At 36.1% G+C, this 22,467-nt stretch overlaps 1 long non-coding RNA gene across 11 annotated transcripts; it reads right to left on the reverse strand.

Moving 5' to 3' along the window:
- Positions 1-898: 898 nt before the first annotated feature.
- On the reverse strand, positions 899-20,417 carry LOC147845645 (uncharacterized). Of its 11 annotated transcripts, none has more exons than XR_015480919.1 (6): positions 16,810-16,850; positions 14,797-14,827; positions 14,526-14,640; positions 5,124-5,211; positions 2,628-2,738; positions 899-2,486 (listed from the first exon to the last, which is right to left on the reverse strand). It is a non-coding gene; the product is annotated as an uncharacterized LOC147845645 (long non-coding RNA). The 11 variants fall into 11 exon arrangements; XR_015480917.1 differs by having other exon boundaries at positions 943-2,486; positions 14,526-14,635; positions 16,810-16,950; XR_015480918.1 differs by lacking the exon at positions 16,810-16,850 and adding an exon at positions 17,198-17,292 and having other exon boundaries at positions 944-2,486; positions 2,628-2,741.
- Between the last annotated feature and the right edge of the window lie 2,050 nt (positions 20,418-22,467).

The raw sequence follows: 22,467 nt of genomic DNA on the forward strand, positions 1-22,467 counted from the left end.
GCTGAATTAATTCACGCCTCCTTCTGAAGTGACTTACATTGCGCCTTCACCATTTGCAATGCATCAAAACATTGTATTTCAGCTGCAGCCGCGCTTCATTCTCGAAATGTATAGTTTGTCTAAAGTAATGTATACAAACCTTATAGTATACTATGAGCAGGGACATAATCAGCCAGCGCAGTCATCCTTCCACAGTAAAAAGCAACATTTTGAGAATCTAGAAACAGTTTAGGAAATGCTTTAAATAACATCTGGGCAATAAATGATCTGGATTTTGTCACATGACTGCTTTTTAGTTCTTTTTAACTGGTTCAGAATAAAGCAATCAGTGTGGTGTGAAAAGCACACAAAAACGGCAGAAAAATTCTACAATGTATCATTTGCTGAGCTTGCTCCACACCAAATGAACTGAACCACAGATGTAAAAGCATCCTAAAATCCCTTTTGGTCATTTCTAAAAGCCAAAGTTTGGCATCAAGGTGGTTTAGGGTGCTTTTACACTATAATTTTTGGTCTGCACCTGGGCTTGTTTGACGTTCATTTGGGGGTGATGCAGTGGCGCAGTAGGTAGTGATGTCTTCTCACAGCGAGAAGGTTACTGGTTTGAGCCTCGGCTGGGTCATTTGGCATTTCTGTGTGGAGTTAGCATGTTCTCCCTGTGGTCGCAAGGTTTCCCTCCGGGTGCTCCGCTTTCCCCCACGGTCCAAAGACATGTGGTACAGGTGAATTGGGTAGGCTAAATTGTCCGTAGTGTGTGAATGTAAATGAGTGTGTATGAATGTTTCCCAGAAATGAGTTGCAGCTGGAAGGGCATAAAGGGACCGAAAAGAGCCAGTGCAAGCAGTGATAATGTCTGCTTGTCCCCACCAAAAATGACTGACATTGCAGACATTGCGTTCAGATGTTCTCAACGTTTTTAATGTTTTTTTTTGTTTTTTTTTTTGCGGCAGATGGACACAAGTGGCTAGATGTCTTCATTTTGCCACTTTGCTTTCGTGGCCGTCACCTACAGTAGCAATATCTGTACACAAAACAGCAGCTTGATGACACAAGTGTACTGGTGTCCTGACATTTGACCCATCAGATTATTCTACCAACATTGTATTTGAATCGTTCTGAGATTGGGGTTAGGGATTAGGGCGATACAGCTTCAAATTACACTACTCTACATTAAAATTTACACTGGTAGCAAAATTTGATGGGTAGCATAATGCGTCATCAAAATATGCTACCATCTTTTTGAATGGGAGGTAGGACAATCTGATAAGATAGGACAAATCGACACCGGGGTACAGAAGGAATAAATACGGTATGAACACAAACCAGCCAAGAAGGTGGCAAAGGGGGACAATTAAACTTGAGTTCGGTCCAGGCAATTGAACCAAGTGTGAAAGCACTTTTAGTGTTGAACAGCTGTACTCCCAAAGAGAGAGCGCGTGTTCTGAGCAGCAATTCATTTATTATACAAGAAAAAAAATAGTTTTTTCTTCTTAATATTTGGCACCATGTTTATCAGGAACTTACGATTTTAGTGTCTTTGACTCGAAATGGTGCTTTATTTGCAAATGTTGTACTGTATGTGGTGTATCAGATTTACACATAAATCCAATGCACTTTTGATTGGAGCTATTTATATACCAAAAAGATAGGGCAGCGTGTACAAACTCAATCCTAGAGGGCCGGTTTCCTGCTGAGTTTAGCTCCAACTTGCTTCAACACACATGCCAGAAAGTTTCTAGTATATCTAGTAAGAGCTTGATTAGCTGGTTCAGGTGTGTTTAATTGGGGTTGGAACTAAAATATGTAGGACATGGGCCCTCCAGGACCGAGTTTGTACAACCCTGAAATAATGGGTTAGACTATAGCTAATCACATTTCCTTTTTAGGTATAACACTACCTGCGAAATTCTGTTGAAATGTAAATGTGCTTTGTCAGCTGCTGAATGTGGCATTTTCAAAATAATCAGCTCCTATTTCCTCATTTTTGCTTTCTCGCTCTCTTTCTCTCTCTCTCTCTTATCATAGTTGTTTCTGTGGTGTCTGTCAGTGTTAGAATTAATGGCTGAGTTTTAGGCGTTGATTCAGTCTCTGAATATTAGACTGCGAGTCGCTCTCACCTCCTCCTGTCACCTCCTGCTTCTAATCCAGCGCTCTGATGAGCATCTTATTTACATTATTACAGCTGCACAGGCTCACATGTGTGCATTACTTCCACTCATCTGACAGTAACCTATTGTGTGTGACCTTGCGGGCCTGAAGCTCAATCAGTGAACACACTGCGCGGTACCTGACAGAAGGCTGCAACCTCCCCTCAAACTCCACCATCTATCTGTTGCTCCTCTGCCGCCGCTTTCTCTTCTCTCCCCCTCCTCCACTGCTCTTTTTGTCCGAAACAATCTTACACTCCATTATGACACCGAAGCTGCTGTGCTTCTCTCTCCATTTTAGTTTTGATTCCAACTGGCGCCACAAACACTGCATTTGTCCTGGCAAAACAGTGTAAAAAAAAAAAGTCAAAATAGAAAAGTGGAAACTGTGAACATGAGGAGAGCTACTTAGTTATTTCATTTTGCTATGACAAAGATGCTGAATATCAATAGTGCTTTCTATTAAAAAAGTTTTTTTACCTAAAAAAGTAGGGTCGGCACGAAAGATCAGTGAGTAGTAGTGTCATCTCAAAGCAAGAAGGTGACTGGTTTGAGTCCCAACAGAGAACTGGATTGTGGCTGGAAGGTCATCTGCTGTGTAAAACATATGCCTCATTGCTGAGTGTGTTTGAGGGTAGTTCATTCCGCTGTGTCGACCCCTGATAAATCATGGACTAAGCCAAATGAATAAATTAACTAATAAAGTTTATAAGAAATATAAATAAAGTTTAATAAAAAAATAAGTTTAACAAAATATGTAATACAAAATTTTCTCTGAATATCAGAGGTAGGCACAGCACACTAAAAATGTATTAAAAGAAATGACAATAAAAAAATGTCTTTGCATATCAAGGTCATTTTCGATTTTAAAAAATCCAATGAAGTACAATTGTCATATTAAAAAATACCATTAAAATATTATGTCTTGCATGTGTATTTAAAATTGAATAGTAAAATATAAATATAACTGAATTAAAATAATGATAATGAAATAATTAAACCAATGAAACAGAATTATTTTTACCTTAAAAATATTATTTTAAAATTGACTGTTTTGTATTTTAGTGGAAAGTCTAAAATAAACTGTATGGTGTAGGTTTAATTCATATATTGCTATAAACATGTTTCAATGATGAGTTTGACCCTTTTGAAACAACTTTTTCAAACAACCGACTATACATGAAATAAAAAAAATTTGCAGAAGAAGCCCACATTAAACAAATCTAAAGTAATTTATCTATAGTAATTTATAGTGCAGTATATACTATAGTGTTTTTAAAACATATTATAGTAAAGTACTTGATTTAATGGGTTGTTGTAATATATAATAAACTCACCAGCCACTTTATTTGGTACACATTACTAGTGTCAGGCTAGACCCCCTTTTGCCTTCAGAACTGTCTTAATCCTTTGTGGATTCGACAAGGTGCTGGAAATATTCCTCAGAGATTTTGGTCCATATTGACATGACAGCATCACACAGTTACTGCAGATTTGTCAGATGCACATCAATAATGCGAATCTCCAGTTCTAACATATCCCAAAGTTACTATATTGCATTGAGATCTGGTGACTGTGGAGGCCATTTGAGTACAGTGAACTCATTGTCAAGTCTGAGATGATTCACACTCCATGACATGAAGCATTATCCTGCTGGAGGTACCCATTAGAAGATAGGTACACTGTGGTCATAAAAGAGTGGACATGGTCAGCAACAGCACTCAGGTAGGCTGTGGCATTGACGCAATGCTCAATTGGCACTAATGGGCCCAAAGTGTGCCAAGAAAATATCCCCCACACCAATAAACCACCACCAGCAGCCTGAAACGTTAATACAAGGCAGGATGGATCCATGCTTTCATGTTGTTTCAAATTCTGACCCTACCATCAAAATGTCGCAGCAGAAATCGAGACTTATCATACCAGGCAATGTTTTTCCGATCTTCTATTGTCTAATTTTGGTGAGCCTTTGCAAATTTTAGCCTCAGTTTCCTGTTCTTATCTGACAGGAGTGGCACCCGGTGTGGTCTTCTGCTGCTGTAGCCCATCTGCCTCAAGTTTTGAATTGTTGTGCATTCAGAGATGCTCTTCTGCATGCCTCAATTGTAATGAGTAGTTATATGAGTTACTGTTGTCTTTCTATCAGCTGAAAACAGTCTGGCCATTCTCCTCTGACATCAACAAGGTATTTATGCTCACAGAACTGCCGCTCACTGAATCTTTTCTCTTTTTTTTAAAGCTAGAGATGGTTGTGCGTGAAAGTCCCAGTAGATAAGCAGTTTCTGAAATACTCTGACCAGCCCATCTAGCACCAACAACCATGCTCGGTTTGAACTGCAGCAGATCATCTTGACCATGTCTACATGCCTAAATGCCTTGAGTTGCTGCCATGTGATTGGCTGATTAGAAATTTGCGTTATCAAGCAGTTGGACAGGTATACCTAATAAAGTGGCCGGTAAGTGTATATTATGTTCCATATAGCATTATAAATAAAAAAAAAAAACTGTTTGCTCCTACTTTACTACCAATTTCTGTAGTAAAAACTAAAGTACTATCTAAAATACTATTTATAAGTTTTCACAACATTTAATACAACAGCACGCTGTAGCATTCATTAACTAAGTGTAGCCTAAATTTGGCTTTACTATTGTATGATTTAAAAACATTTATTATAAGTAACTATACTATTTTTTTTTCTTTTTTTTATGTGGGAGGTCAAATTAAAGCGGTGGAGAACTGCCAGAATTGTTTTTGCTTTTCTATTTTATTCAGTGCTCTTTCACTCCATCCATTGATGATAAAACAAAAGATGAAAAACAGCAGCAGAAATGTCAGTAATAAACACACAGCTCTGTCTGCTGTTTATGGAGACTATGTTTCCTCCAGGCATGTCGTACGTTCTGGTAACGGCAGGTGTGTGAACAAAAAAAATATTACCTTTAATATGTTTCAGATGGAAAACAAAGCTGCATTACCATAGGTCCCTCTAAGCTCGTGTGCTCCAGAGCGCCATGCTGTTTTTCGCCATGCAGTCATTTCCAGCCTCTCTGCGGATATTGTGAGCTGAAACAATAACATGCCAGAATGTGTTATACATCACATGCTGCTCTTTGGGCTTTATTGTACAACCGCAGCCTGTGGTGCACTTTTTTCCTCTAAAGAAGCCTTGTAAAAATAAAATGCTATAAAGAGATAACACAGAGAAGCATTAATAATGTTGCCTTTTCAGCCACCGTTAGATTATCTATCCATCTGTTGTCATGTAGGATGGTTTACTGAAGATCTTTCATCAGAGATGCAAAGTTAGTGCTGTTAACCCTTTAGAACGCAACTCAATTTATTTCTAGAGCACTTTTAACCAACCACAATGGGTACCAAAGCGCTGTACATATAAACACATAATACATGCAAACAAACAAGGAGTCAAAATCCATAAACTCACAACACTTATTAAAAGCTAAAGAAAATAAGTGTGATTTCAGTGACCTATGAAAAGACTCCAAAGTAGGAGATGTTCTTAAGAAGATTGGAAGATCACCCCAAAGTCTTGGAGCTGCTACTGAGAAAGCTCTATCACCTTGACATTTCAAGCGTGATCGCGGAACTGTCAAATAGAGTTGATCCTTAGAGCGAAGATATCTCACAGGTTAGTATACAGTATATTAATTAGCTCAGAAATATACTCAGGGGTCAGGCCATGGAACATACAACAGTAAAAACATACAACAGTATTTTGTACTGAATTCTAAACTTGATCGGTAACCAGTGTAGGGAAACCAGTACAGGTGTGATGTGCGCTCCTTTTTCTGTGCTTGCTAAAAGCCTGGCAGCTTAGTGTAGACCAGCTGCAGACAAGAGAGAGAGGGGCCTGACTCACGCACAGATACAATGTGTTGCAATAATCCAGACAAGAAGAGATGAAGGCATGAACAACCTTCTCCAAGTCACTGAAAGAGAGAACAGACGTCAACTTGGCAATATATCTATGATAAAAACAAACTAATTTTGACAACCGCATTTATTTGGCGATCAAATTTAAGCTCGGAGTTGAAAATATCCCAAAGACTTTTTCTGAATTTAAATAAGTGTATTTATGAACTAAATTCAATAGGATCACATACTTATGATTAACAAGGCTGGTCCTGCATAAGCTAACGTATGATCTCGGGGGATCTCGAGATCTACCTGGACTCAAACTCCCCTCTCGCTCTGCAAATGGGAGGGGGCCCCGAGCTCGAGGATCTTATGAGCTCAGGGCTCTCTCCCAGGACGGCATGCCAAACAAGCTTTATCACCTCTTGAATCAAATTAAATTTAGATCTCAAACTGGTAAAGACTTTATTTTGATAGTTCTTATTCCGCAGTGTGTTGATTAAAATTTGGATTGCAATTACATGATTAATTCTCATTTGAGTATTAGTAGACTGTCTGCTTAATATCTGCTGATACTGCTCCTTCAACAGACATTTAACTGACTATAAAAAAAACTTTGCAAGTACATGTCAACTTACACTAACCTTAACCCCAACCTAACAGTCTACTTATAATCTGTTGAGAATTAGTTGGCATGTAGATGCAATGTAACTTAAATTCAACAAAATGTATTAAGGCACCATCAAAATAAAGTAATACCATCAAACTGAATTTGATGTTGAGATTCAGCCCATATAAGTTATTTGCAACCACTTACCTTTAAATAAAATTGAGTAAATTCAATAAATTTTTTGGTTTTTTCAGTTATTTGAATGTCATAATATTCCGTATTAGACAATGTCTCTGGTTATTCCATAAATGTAAAATTTGGAAGATTTTACAGAATTAACATCATTACATGACATGTCAGCAAAAAAAAAAAAGGCAACATAAAAAAACCATGAGTGACAACCTTAGAACAACTTATAATACAAATGCCCATAGATCCACTCATTTATTCACTTTCTTTTCAGCTTAGTTCCTTTATTAATCTGGGTTTGCCACAGTGGAATGAACCGCCAACTTATCCAGCATGTGTTTTACAAGGCGGATGCGCTTCCAGCCCCCACCCACACCTATACATCATCACCTATACACTCTTGCTTTCACACACATACTCTACGGCTAATTTAGTTTTTTCAATTCACCTATACCGCATGTCTTTGGTCTGTTGGGGAAACCGGAGCACCTAACCTACACAAACACGGGAACATGCAAACTCCAAACAGAAATGCCAACTGTCCCAGCCAGGGCTTGAACCAGCAAGTTTGACACCTTGCTGTGAGGCGATCGTGCTACCCACTGCGCCACCATGATGCCCCATAGATCCACTTTTAGCATTAATTAGTTAAAGTAATTATTTTCTATAACCCGTCAGTCTCTCAGATCAGATTTTTTTGCAGGATTAATTTCCTGACTTTGTGTTAAAGGTGCAATGTATGTTGTTCATCTGAGATTTTATTTCCCATATTTTAAGACCTTCCAAAGATTTATTCATTCATTTTTCTTTAGCTTACTTTCTATTTCAGAGGTTGCCACAGCGGAATGAACCATCAACTATTCCAGCATATGTTTTACGCAATGGCCTTCCCAGCCACAACCCAGTTTTGGTAAACACACACACACACACACACATACACACACACACACACACACACACACACACACACACACACACACACACACACACACACACACACACACACACACTCACACACTCACACTTATAGACTATGGACAATTTAGTTTATTCAATTCACCAATAGTGCATGTCTTTGGACTGTTTGGGAAAGCGGAGAACCCCTGCCCACTCCGACCAATGCAAACTCCACACAGAAATACCAACTAGCCCAGCTGGGACTTAAACCAGCAACCCTCTTGCTGTGAGGTGACAGTGCTAACCACTGAGCCACCATGCCACTCCAATATCCTGATGTGAAAAGTTGAAATTGAATAGGGTGTTCTAACTTTTTCACATGGCTGTACTGGTTTGTAACGTGTCAAAAAGACCAATACACTTTTTAAAAAATACATTATAATTAGTATTTCAAACAATTTCAAAACCTGTACAAATTCTGTGATGGTTTCTATTGTTTTTTGTTTGTTTGTTTCCAGGAGGGATCTGTCTATCTGTTGTCATGTAGGATGGTTTATTGAGGCCCTTTCCACAGAGATCCAGTGTTAACACTGGTAAAGCAGGTGTGTGTATGTGTGTGTGTGTTTGTGGTGTCCAAGACCCACAGAAACATCGACAGCAAGTGAAAGATCTTCTCCTGTCCACCCAGGGGGTCTTGTTAGAGGCTAGTGGCGGTGACACAGCAGACTGTGTTACTGTAAAAGTCATCAGTCATAGCACTGTGTGGGTGCAAGAAAAATCTGTCGCTCCATGCAGAAGCAAAAAAAAATCTCCCCCAATCGTATTGTGCGTTATCATTTGCGCCTCTCTTCTGCTGTTTCCTGTTCTTTTTTCACTCCTTTGTTTTATCTCTTTCACTACATCTCATTTTTGGATTTGTGTTTGCGATGATGAGCCCGAGTCATCAGTGCGATGATCAGAATGATTGGCATGTTCAGTCATGAATGTTGAGCTTGTGCAATGAGTCTGCATTGTACTGTGAGCAATTTAAGCACATATTCCTCAGGAACTTGAATTTGTTTGGAAACTGCACAGCTTTGCATTTTTGACCAGTGGGTGGGTTTTCATTACCTGAATGTGAAAACAAGTGTAACACACATACCGCATTATTTCTCAGTCCAACTCAGTCTGATGAATAGCCATGCTGCTCGAAATGGCACTTTTTGTGTGAATATGCTTAGTGTGCCAACTTTGTTTTCATTGTTTTTCGAAAGACAGAGTTAAAGGGATAGTTCACGCCAAATTTAAATTCCATGTGTGCATGATGTTTTAGTGACTTCTGTTTATCACTATTGGGCCAATAAGGAAATTATTGATATATCAAAGCTAGTAAATGATGAATTATTTCTGCTGGTTGAATCATTTCATATGTTTCAAAGGTTTAGACTGATGATTTCTGCACTCAGGCGTTTGCTGCTTGTTAAAACTACTTATTTAAAATGCGTTAATACAACACAGTTCTTAACGTTTTTTTGGGAATAACTTAATTGTTTTATGTTCTATCAACATGAATTTGTTTAAGTGAGATGATTAAGTTAACTTAATTTGTTCTGACCCTACCATCGGAATATCGCTGCAGAAATCGAGACTTATCAGACCAGGCAGCATTTTCCCAGTTTTCTATTGTCCAATTTTGGTGAGCCAGTGCAAATTTTAGCCATAGTTTCCTGTTCTTCGCTGACAGGAGTGGCACCCGGTGTGGTCTTCTGCTGCTTTAGCCCATCCGCCTCAGTGTATAATTAAAATTCCATTGTACAATTTGGTGAGCCTGTGTGAATTCCTATTATCTGGAACCAGTCTGGCCATTCTCTGCTGACCTCTGGCATCAACAAGGCATTTGTGCTCACAGAACTGCCGCTCACTGGATATTTTCTCTTTTTCAGATCATTCTGTGTAAACCCTAGAGATGGTTGTGCGTGAAAATCCCAGTAGATCAGCAGTTTCTGAAATACTCAGACCAGCCCATCTAGCACCAACAACTATGCCACGTTAAAGTTACTTAAATCACCTTTCTTTCCCATTCTGATGCAGAACTGCAGCAGATCATCTTGACCATGTCTACATGCCTAAATGCATTGAGTTGCTTCCATGTAAAAGTTTGATAAGAAATTTGCGTTAACGAGCAGTTAACCTAATAAAGTGGCCTGTTATTATTAATATTATTGTGTACACATTGGTGAAGCTACAATACTGTTTTGTAAAGTATGATTGACAGGCTAAGGTGTGACACCATGGCAAATTTTAAACATATATTTATATATATATATATATATATATATATATATATATATATATATATATATATATATATATATATATATATATATATATATTTATATAAATATATATTTATATATATATTTATATAAATATATATATATATATATATATATTTTTTTTTTTTTTTTAAATACCACAACATTGACATTAGATCATTATATTCTATCCATCTGTCTGTCTGTCTAGCTGTCTGTCTGTCTAACTGTCTGTTACCGTTGACGTTGGTAAATAAAAAAAGTCAGATTGTAAAATAGATCCAAAAATAAGATTCAGTAAAGATTTAGCTCAGTGCCATTTCTGTGAAAGAGTAGGCTTCTGGATCAGAACAAATGTGGCATATAAAAAAGTAACACTGCATTGAAAAGTCATTCTACGCTATGATCAAACATCATCACGCTTTATCTTCTAAAGGTCACTAACAGAAAAAGAGAGTGAAATGAAGAACATTCAAACCACTTATTTTGTCTGTGCTCGAGCTCAATAGTGCTCTGAATGTTTTTTTTTTTCCTTTCTCGTTTTATCCAGTAGTTATTACAATGCAGATTATAGGAGGCCAGGTTTGAAGCGTTGCCATGGAGAGGGGAGTGAGTAATTTCACGTCTCCTCTGGTTTAGCTCACCTGCTTGCCTCCGCTCCGCTGAAGTCAAATAGATTGTGAATCACATTACCAGTGATTTAACCAGAAATGCAGAGCGCTGAGCACTCACTGTCTGGACTGCATCCATATCTCCATCCACTTCCAGAGAGAGAGAGAGAGGGAAAGGCGAAAATGCAAGCGCAGCAGAAAGCTGTGTGACGCTTAAAGGGAATTAAATTGGTAGGAGATACTGGAGAGAGTAACAACAAATGTGAATAAACGCAGAACAAGATGAAAAGAGTGACTGGTAGGAGTCAGAGAAGGGACAGAGAGAAGTCAGCATGATGGATTCGCCCCTATGGATGGACCATCTGCTCAGCGAGAGAGACAAACTGATGGAGATTTACAGGCAGTTCATTCTTGCCATTTTGCAATAATAGTAAAATAAACTGTTTCTGCGTGTCACATTAGTTAATGTTTCTCCTGATAACCTAAGCTGCATCGCTTTTTTCCTAATGGGTTAGTGTCTTTAATTAAAAAATGCATAAATATTGAAATATTGAAATGAAATAGTAATAACCATTATGTATTATCTATCTATTTTGTTCTACAATATTTTGTTCACAAGTATACACAGACATATAGAAATGAAGAATGAGCAAAAGAAGTGAGCCTCCTGTTTGTGTTTTTTTTTTTTTTTTGTTTTTTTTTAAAGTTAAATACTGCCCCCTGTTGACAAGTTACAGTTTTCACACACTGCAAGTACAAATAAACACTCACATTTCAAAATAAATCCCTTACCATGCCGGTAGCTAAGACCCACCCCTCTCTGACAAAGGTCTATACATGTGCTCATTTGTCCTATTTTGGCTGCTATGCTAACATAAATAGTGAAAATAATCCCTAGAAAAGCCTTTAAAACCAAGCGGATTCCTCTCTTGGCTGTTGCTTCAACGTGACTTTAGCTAATGAGTTTTGTCCAATGCTAACAAATACTTTAATTTTATAATTTGACGAAAGAGAAGTCTTCTTTCGTTCCTCTATTGTTTTTAAACAGAGAATATTTTATAAAATAATTTTTATAAAAGAGGTTTGTAAAAAAATATGAAGAGCTACATTATTATTATTATTATTATTATTATTATTATTATTATTATTATTATTATTATGTTTTAAATATTTTTTTATTGAAAGCCTAATTCTGACTGAGGACACTTGAACATGCTGGCCGTTTTGTTATTTGTCTAATAAATGTCAACCGACTATAGTTTTTAATTTAAAACTTTAACAGATTCCTATTTTTTCTAATGTTATATGATTTAATAAATTTGTTTTTTTTTTAAATGAGTATTCTTTCAAATTTCCTTATTTTAAATCTTTAGGAAATGTTTTAATGCATCAAAAAGTGTGGTTTTTATGACCATCCAAAAAGCTAATCCAGCAAAAATACTGCTTAAAATGTCACTAAATGCAATATTTAAATGTCATAATAAAACAGAAAGTCCAGTTTTTGAGAAAAAAAACCCCACCCCTTTCACTAGGCTGCCTACAGGCCTGCTTACAGTGTAGCCTATATAAACACATCATATTATGAACATTTTTATAAAGAAATGTTTTATGCTTTGTAACTATAAATGCTTGCCTTGGTTCAACTCTGTGGATTTGTACCCCATTTTTGACAGTGTATAAGAAATACATATTTGAAGAGTGCCATCTGACATTTTTTTTTTTTTTTTTTTTTGCATTTGCAGGCCCCTGTGTGTATTTTAGTATTTTACTTTGTATGGTATAGAACATATTGATGTCATTGCTTTTAATGGGCAATAACTGATCATAAACATAGGAGGCTGATCAAACTTTTTCTTATGAAAGGCCAAAAACCAAACTTGATTGAGGACAGTGTGCCAAAGATATGTTTATTCAACTGTATTACAAAGTTGCTGGATGATTTTCTTGTTTATTCAAAATAACTAGAAAACATAACTTTAATCATATTAACTAATGCATAATATATATTTTATAATGGTCCTATTATTATGAAAACATAATTCCATTTATAATACAATGGAATTTAATGCCAAATACACTAGCCAAGCATTTGCTCACTGAGGACTTCTTAATTGTGCTCTATCCGCTGAGCAAAAGTATGTTCATTTAAAAAATAGAAATTTAATTAATTTACAACATTTAATTAAAACATTAGCTTTTTTGTAGCTTAACAATAAAATAAACCAGTTTTATTCAGGTTTGTTCAATTAGAAATAACAATTTGTATTAAAGGCATTAATCCCAACCCTTCCCAAAAATTCTCCCTCTGTTCTCAGATGGGATGGTGGGTCAAATTAAAGGTTCCAACAGGCCAACTTTGACCCCCGGGCCCCAGTTTTAGATGAAAATTTCAGATGGCACTTCAAGGTTTTTGCATTTAAACTCTTAATTTTTTAATTAATTTTGACTAGCATGTTAACGTATAGAAGAAGAAAAAAACTATAGTAAGCACATGGTAAAAATATTCATAACAAACAGTGTGATTCCTGTCTGCTTTTCATTATGCTTTTGAACTGCATTATAACTTGATCTCTGATCATACAACATTTGACAATTTAACTTAATTTAATAAGGTGACTTTTATTGACATATTTATTAGACACCGATACTACTGGCCAGCTTAAAAAATGTGTAAGCAGGATAAAAGTTAGGATAAAAAAATAATGTAAATTTACAAAAAATAAATAGTTAATTTATTATGTTAAGTTGTGAATTCAGTTTAAGAAAACAAATAGTTTCATAAGTTTTACAAGGTGCTTTACGTGTTATTTTTATTTGCATTAAGATAAAATGTAGAAAATCAGATAGAATGATATAAGAAAAAAAACAGTTATAAAATTAAGCCTAAAAAAATAAACTTTGTTTCTTTTAAGTACAAAAAATTTAAATACAAAAAATGCATTTTAGATCTTTTGGGCCCTCTGGCTGGAATTGTTTAGGGCCCCAAAATCCTTAAATCTGTATATTAAATAAACCTTCAAATAGAAGACAGTTATAAAACTGTAAGAAAAAATTACCTTTGTTTTAGCAATAAAATCCTTATTTCCATTTCATAAACTTTTAATAAGACTAAATAAATCAAAGTGCTGACCTCTTTATCACCAATAGCTTTATGTGCCACACAAAAATATAGGTTGTATTTAAATATTAGTGTAAAATTCTACATTTTAAAGTTATATTCTAATATAAATAAGCCATTATTTGTTTAACTATCAGATTAATTGGCATCAAACGCTGTCCGATCTGGACATGTTTTACTACAGTTTGTTCCTTGCGCCATCTGTTGGATAGTGTGTGAAGCACAGCAAGAAGTCAGATATTCAAGATATTTAAGAAACATCTGTATTTCCTTGCCTGTATAGTAGTTTTGTGATACTGTTCAGATTTATTTCTATGCTTTATTTCTTAAACAATATATTGTTTCAAACAACTAATCAAAAGCTGTAACAGCTGAGACCAAGGTCCAATAAACCAATTAAAACAAGCAAAAAAAAAGAAGAAGAAAAATAAACACAAAATATTAAAAAGAGTTAATTAACAGCATTTTTACAGTGTAATAATGCTATTTCTAATTCAGCTGAAGTGCTTTATTAACAGCTTAATTTCAAAAAGACAGAAGGTAGCATGTAAGTGTGAACAGGAAGCATCATTCTTCAGAACCAAACATAAAAGTAACGCCTTCTATGACCTGCCTATTTATAAATGTCTCAAAAAAAACCTGCAATGCTGGGTGTTAACATAGATGTGAAGAATAGGTTGGTCTGAACGAGCCGCATAAAGACCGTTTCTATTTTTGCAAGTCGTCGATCAGCTAATCAATTATTCCAGAGAGAGAGAGAAAGGTAGAGTGCATTGATTCCTCACCTCTCCATGGTGACAGACGGGTGTTCACAGGGTCAGAGATGAGTCCAATACTAAGACGTCTCCTAAAGTGTCTCAGGACAGACACGGTCAGTTTCAGCTTCCCCCGCCACCTGACCTTAAACACAGAAACAGATTTATATTTGACACACTACAAAAGAGGAGCTTCTTCTAAGCAGATGGCCTCTTATTCAGGTCATGTAAATTAATATGCGTGTATGCAGTTTGCAGTCAATTTTAGATTTTTTTTAAAAGTGATTTACAAGCCCCGTACCATTGAAGGCATTCGCATGACTCCAGTGCTCCTGAAAGAGATGTTTGAAAATGTTAGAAACCTGTAACCATTGACCTCCATGGTAAGAAATACAGATACTATTGGAGCCAGTGGTTGCTGGTTTCCAACTTGTGTTCGACAGAAAAAAGAAACTCTTAACAGGTTTGAGACAATTAAAGGGGAGTAAATGATGACCCAGGCCTGGGTGAACTATCCCTTTAATTTACATTGCAAAAATGTGTACTGATGTTATTATTTATCAGAAAATTATATATATTATATATAAATATATTTGTATAAATATATAAATATATTTATATATATATATTATATATAAATATATTTGGCTCGGGTATACACGTTGACACTAGTAAACATTTGTAACATATACACTACCTGACAAATGTCTTGTCGTTGATCGCAGGTTGTAAGAGCAACAAATAATTGATTTGATTTGATTTGATCGTTTGGAAAAGTGGCAGAAGGTAGATTTTTAAGATGAATCATTTGTTTAACTTCATACCGATCATTAAAATACTGCAGAAGATCTATTGGACATGAACATTATTGAGCATGTCTGGGGTAAGATGAAGGAGAAGGCATTGAAAATGAATCTAAAGAATCTTGATGAACTTTGGGAGTCCTGCAAGAATGCTTTCTTTGCTATTCCAGATGACTTTATTAATAAGTGATTTGAGTCATTGCAGAGAGAGGTATGGATGCAGTCCTCCAAGCTCATGTGAGTCAAACACAATAATAAATCTTTTTCCCACTGCAGCATGACTTTATATTCTAAACTGTACATTATTTCTGTTAAGTGACAGGACTTTAGACTAAGCAAAGTCAGACTTTACTGTCCAAATAAAATAATTAAAAATTAAGGCATGATCATATTTCATTATGGGAAAATCCATATAATCTAGAGGGCTTTGCCTCTCATGTAAGCCACTTCTGATACCAAATGATCAACTAGAAGTCAATTTATTATTTGCTGTTCCTAAAACTTGGATTGACCAGACTTTTGTCAGGTAATGTAAATATAAATATTAGATATTTTTCACAGTTTTCAAAAAGTGGGTAGAAGTTAATATTGTTTCAGACCAAATCAGCATAAACAAATTATTTATAAAACTAAAAACTGTTTAAATTTTTTAACAATTATTTATTTTATTGTACAGATATTTAACATATTACTGTTTTTATTGGATTTTCAATAAGCAGTGTGCATACAATATTTCTGGTAAAACCCTACAAGTTAAGGTAACTAAAACCATTTGAGGAAACTGATTGCAACAAACCATTTAAGTTAAAAAAACTAATCCTAATGAGTACTGTGCACTTAAATCTATTTAAGTAAAATGGCAATTTGATGAGAGTAAAACCAAATAAATACAAAAAACCAACTGAGTTCTGTAAAATCCTATGTTAAGGCAGTTAATTATTAGGAAACCCATTGCTTAAAAAAAAATCCTAATGAGTACTGTGAACTTACTCAATTTAAGTTGAAGCAATGAGGAATTTAATAAACTTATTACCTTCAACACTGAGTTCAAAACTCTTTTTAAATTAGCAGAAATAACTTTCAGAAAATTTTGAGTTAACTACACTCATTTCATTTGATTAAGTTGACTGTTGGGTTTTACAGTGCATTATTGAATAGAATATTTTACTCAAAATTCATTCAGAAGCTCAAACCATCATCGTTTTCATTATTTTGTTGATTACAAAAATATGTTATGTTGGTTAAAAGGATAGTTTACTCAAAAAAATGACACCAAAGATATTTTTGAGAAACAAACACAAAACATAAGCAATACTAATACTAAACCGCCAACTTATCCAGCACGTTTTTACACAGCGGATAGCCTTCCAGCCGCAGCCCATCTCTGGGAAACATCCACTCATACACTATGGACAATTTAGCTTACCCAATTCACCTTTACCACATGTCTTTGGACTGTGGGGGAAAACCGAGCACACAGAGGAAACCCACGCAAACACAGAGAGAACAACCTTCTTGCTGTGAGGCGACAGCACTACTTCTGCGCAACTGCATCGCCACCAGTTTCTAGCATTCTTCAAAATATCTTCTTTTCCTTTTTTTTTTTTTTTGCAGAAGTAAAAAACTTACACAATGTTTCGAACAAGTGGAGGGTGAGCAAATAATGGAAGAATTCTCAACAATTTTAAATAAACTATCCTTTTAAATAACCCCTTTTGTCTTAATGCAGTTTTGCTGTGTTTTGTGTCCACTTCTTCCTCCAAAAGTAAAAAAAAAGATCATAGTGAAATTAGTTTGAGCCTGCATGACAGAAGAAGATAAAAAAAAAAAAAACATGTAAAATAATTAACCAAATGCACTGAATTCCATCACACATTTCCAGCATTCCATCTCGCATACCTTCTGTGGATCCTCATGTCATGATAAAAGGTCCTGTCTGTTATTTATCTCTCTGCTAAGCACTTGACAATCAGTGTGTGTTTGTATGTGTGCGTGTGTGTGTGTGTGTGTGTGTGTGTTTGTTTGGCCTAGCTGGACCAGAGCCAGTTGTATAGGAAAGCCTCTCTGAGCTTACAGACCATACATTAACCTGGTGGCTTGTGGCGATCAATTCTACCTGGAGTGATGAATTGAGATTGAGCATGCTCTGTGCCAGCCTGAGTGTGGGCTACTGAGGTCACCACAAAGGCACACAACTGATTACGAGCGATATGAAGTGGCGTTCTGCCAGTTCAGCTATAACCATTACGTTTTCTCTCCATCTCGCTCTTCCTTCTGTTGCATGCTGTCTTGCTCAAGACACAGATGTGGCAATAGTGTCATGGTAACTAACCCACTGCATTTCCTCTCAGCAAGAATGTGACCTCAGTTTTGTTGATGACTTTTGGAAATTAACTACTTAACATGCTTTAAGCATGCTTCTTAAATATGTTAAATTTGTTTGGTGATGGATTTGTTATAAATCGTCGGTTTTATCGATATCTGTGATGAAAACATAAAAGGTAAAGTTTAAGTTATAGTTCACCCAAAAGTGAAGATCATCAAAAAAAAAAACTACTCACAATCAATAGTTCTTTTTATCAGTTTCTTTCTTATGTTGACCACAAAACAGGAAGTTTTGAAGAATGTTAGGGAAAAGATAGCTATTCAAATCCATTTGCTTGTGTTCAACAAATGTATAACCTCAAACTGGATTGGAACAAGTGAAGGGTTAAATAATGACATGATATTTTCATTTTTGGATAATCTTTCCCTTTAAAACTGAAAGCAGAGTTTCTATATATACATTTGTTTCTCCCCTTGTGTTAAAATGTCAAATATCTTCAGTATTGCGCTTCTGCACAGATGAATCTGATTAACAAATATGTCACCTCATATCTTTTATCGGAACAACTTCCCCTCCCCGTAGCATGTCGTTTACACGAGATTGCAGTAATTTCAAATGACAACAATCAAATCAATAGAGTGCAACATTTGGGTTAAGGAAGTAAAAAAAAATATTCCTTTTTTTTTTTTTTTAAGGGCGAATGTTTAATGATAAATCTTTACGGACAGATCTGTTTTTTGTAATATACACGTTTTTGAACACATCTGTTTGGCTTAATTGAACAGATTTTTAATATATCTGTTTAATTGTCGAATTCGTGCAGAATAAACTAAATTACTCATTATGCTGTGTATAAAATTCAACCAATCTGAGAGATCTTCGGCTACACCAGCTTGAATGACCTAACTGAATCTTTCTCTGTATACACACAGTAAATGCTACATGTACAATTTGCAGAGCATAATATTTTTACTGTATTTAATCCAAAATGTTTGTCATTATAATTACCTGTTCTATTTTTTCTCAATCTTATCTCTTTTTCAAGTTTCTGTTCTTTGTCTCTTGACTATTTTATTTGTCAATTATTATTAATAATGACCAATTGTGAATTATTATTTTATGTATGTGTACTGTGTGTGTGTGTGTGTGTGTGTGTGTGTGTGTGTGTGTGTGTGTGTGTGTGTGTGTGTGTGTGTGTGTGTGTGTGTGTGTGTGTGTGTGTGTGTGTGTGTGTGTGTGTGTGTGTGTGTGTGTATGTATGTTTTTTATAATTACATGAGTGTGCTCCACACAGGTGAGTGGGCTTGACAAACCACCTGTAGGACAAACTCTTCCTGTCTTAATACACCTGACAATTTGTTAGGAAACACCCTGTGCTTCATATGCTTTTTGTTTTTGTGTCTGTTTAAGTAACTACTAATTTAATTTTTAACACTTCATTTTTGCATCTCATTTAAATACACTGTGAACAGCATCTATGCTAATATTTTTTTAAATTCTCCTTTTTCACCTGGGGATGCTCATTCAGAGGCCTCTAGAGGTTATGCAGAGCCGTCGATGTAATCCGAGACCTGTGAAGAAATTATGCTAAGGTATCCAAAATCCTGGACCAGGCCATATCCTGAGCTGATGCTGTGATGGGCATAGAGGAGCTGAGAGCATGAACTGATTCCTGAAAGACCACAGTGACAGAAGAGTCTCCGCACTGATCTCATGGGCCAGCCTGAACACCCTCCGGTTACTTACTCACACCTGCAGTTCCCCAAGATGGACATCCACTGATTTCCTTCATTTTTAAACAGAGGAGAAATGGTCATGCCCAACTGAGCCTGGTTTCTCCCGAGGTTTTTTTTTTTTTTTTTTACTTTTGTCAATTGGTGAAGTTTGTTCCTCGCCACTGTTTACATTGGCCTGCTTGGTTTGGGACTAGTGGAGCTGTGCATCAATGGATTTGCTCTTCAGTATTTGGACTTTCAGCAGTGAAATTAAGCACACTGAACTAAACTCAACTTCAACTCTGAAAAGTAGACTGACAGTTTCAATTTACTAGAACTTCTATGTCCATCTGCTTTGACACATTGTAAAACCACTATAGAAATAATGATGAATTGAATTGAATACATTAGATAATTTTTATGTCCTGATATGGAAGGATGTCCTATCTTTTTCACATGACCATATTAATACTTTGCATTAAACTTTTATTTAGATTTTTTTTCTACAAACCCATCAAACAACTTAAAATTATATCTGGTTTTGTCATACTAAGTGCTTCAGGAGATTATAGTCTCTGGCTCGTTCCTAAAGCTCTTAAGTACACACTCCTAATTATGTCTTTTTATTAAATTCTTTGCATCTATAAATGGGGGAGGACGTACTATACAATATCCCCTCAATTTTCTTAAATGTTGTGTCAGATAGAGCTTTTTATTTAGTAACACTTTTTTTCTTTGAAGATGCCTGCAAGTCTTTTATTCATTCATCATTTCACCCTTTCATCCATTGATAAGTGTCCCTCTCTCTGGCCATTTTTCTGGCCTATTTAGCAGTTTCCTCTTCCTGACCATCTGCTGCATGCGGCGACTCACCTCACCTCCTCAGTGGCTCAGGGAACTGGTCCGAGCTGTTGCCATGGAAACAAAACACCACTGTCAGCAGTAAAGTTATCCCAGCACAACTCTCCCACATACGGATAATGTGAGTGATCGCAGCGCAGTCAGAGAGGAAAGCCTCAGCTGGATTTAACACAGTTGCATGGAGTGAGACTCCAGAGGATATGCTCTTCCTTGCTGAGAAGGAAAAGAGGAAATGTCATTAGACAGAAACTCAAGAACATAATATGCCGAAAGGAGACATGATCTGAAAGAGAGAAAATGACATGCATAGCTCACTTTCTTCTCACTTTGCACAACATGTAACCAATCCATGAGCTCCATTTGCCACAAATTCTGTGTATAAACATGTAAACTTAGAGTCAATGTTTGTGATTAGTATTATATTTTGTTTATTTTTTGGAAAGTCATCTCAAAAATATTCAGCAAAATACAATATTAAAGAAAAATATTTCAGAGTAACAATTCCTTTTTATTTCTATATAGATGTTTATAGTGTTGATCAGTATAGCGTCGCTACAAGTATTGATGCTACTAGCTTAACTACCTTCCTCAATAGCGAGTTTTTATTTATAAATCAAATCGCTTTTCTGTAGAGAAGCAATTTTTTTGTCAAGTAGCGCAGTAGCATCCATACAAGCTACATTTACCAATTGCAGATCAATAAGTGACGGCACCGATAATCACAGAGCTGAGAGGCCAGTGTCTAGCCGATCAAAGTAAATCCAAATGATGGCGAGAATGACGATTTCTTCTTGTTTTACAGTGCAACTTGAGCAATTTGCTTAATGGAAAGATGACTGAGGGAGTGTAGTTAGTGTGTGTGTATATATATATATATATATATATATATATATATATATATATATATTAGGGATGTAACGGTATTGTAAATACCGTCATACCGCAATATTATTTTTTTTCGATATTACCGAAGTCGCATGACTCGGTAAAACTATAGGTCTTCTGAGAAAATTTGCTCAGGCGAATGAAGCGAACGGGAGGTAGCTGAAACTACATTTCCCATCAGCCCAGGCGTGGCCATAATCCTTTGCGGTCTGTTGTCGCTACAGATCCAGTAATGCGGAAATGGAGTGTGCTGCTAGTTGCGGAGATGAAAAAAAGATGGAAATGATCGAACCTAAAGCGGGTGTTGTTGCCGCGCGCGCGTACTGAATAGTAGTGTTGTCGCGCGAGTTCTGAACAGTTGTGTTGTCGCGCGCGTATTGTAAAGCGCCGAGGGGGGGTTGAGCGCACATACTCAAGAGCGGTGTTGTCGCGCACCTACTAAAGGGCTGGACGGAGGTTGTGTCGCGTCGCGGGGGCACTTTTGATCGTTTTGGAAGGGCATTTTCTATCCAAGACTAAAAAGGGCATGTGCACTGCACAGGTTGAGCCCTATGTGTGCACGTGCCTGCAAGTTGGGGAATACGACTAATAGCAGTCATGGGGACTGCAGAAACACAGCACACTGTTCAGATTGATGCAGACATTGACTTGTACCGCAAAGAGACCTCTATCTCACTCATGGTTTGTCTTCTCAAGTGGGGGAAAGACAATGCACAACCCACTGCTGTCAACATGGGCCAAGTCATATCTCTGTCCCAGAAACCTCAGTCCCAAATGAGAGGGTTTTTTTTTCTGTTGCAGGGGACATTGTAAATGCCCAGAGATACCAACTTTTACCAGATTATAGTTATATGATAATTTTCCTTTAAACCCATCTCTATCTAAGTAAGTGAGTGAGTGATTAAATGTTGAATGTGATGAGTTTTCAACAATACTAAATTGAAACTTTATTTTTTTTACATGGTTTAATAATTTTTTGTTATTAAAATTGAAGTTAGTGTTTCAAAGCTTACAGATAGATGGCTAATTTGTATGTCATTGACACTTTTGGTACTTTTTTGGAGTATTTTCAAAAGTTTTGTTTTTCCTGTAAATGATTCAATAAATACCGTACCGTGACATTCATACCGAGGTATTACCGTACCGTGAAATTCTGATACCGTTACATCCCTAATATATATATATATATATATATATATATATATATATATATATATATATATATATATATATATATATACATATATAAATTGACTAAGCCGAAGAGAAAGTGAATTAATGAATTATTTTTATCTTTCAAAAATCATTCTAAAATGCTGATTTGCTGCTCAAGAAACAATTCTTATTATAGTCCATGTTGAAAAGCTTTTGTGAACATATCA

This window comes from Danio rerio, chromosome 3, assembly GCF_052040795.2.
Source record: "Danio rerio strain M-AB ecotype USA chromosome 3, GRCz13ab, whole genome shotgun sequence".
NCBI lineage: Eukaryota > Metazoa > Chordata > Actinopteri > Cypriniformes > Danionidae > Danio > Danio rerio.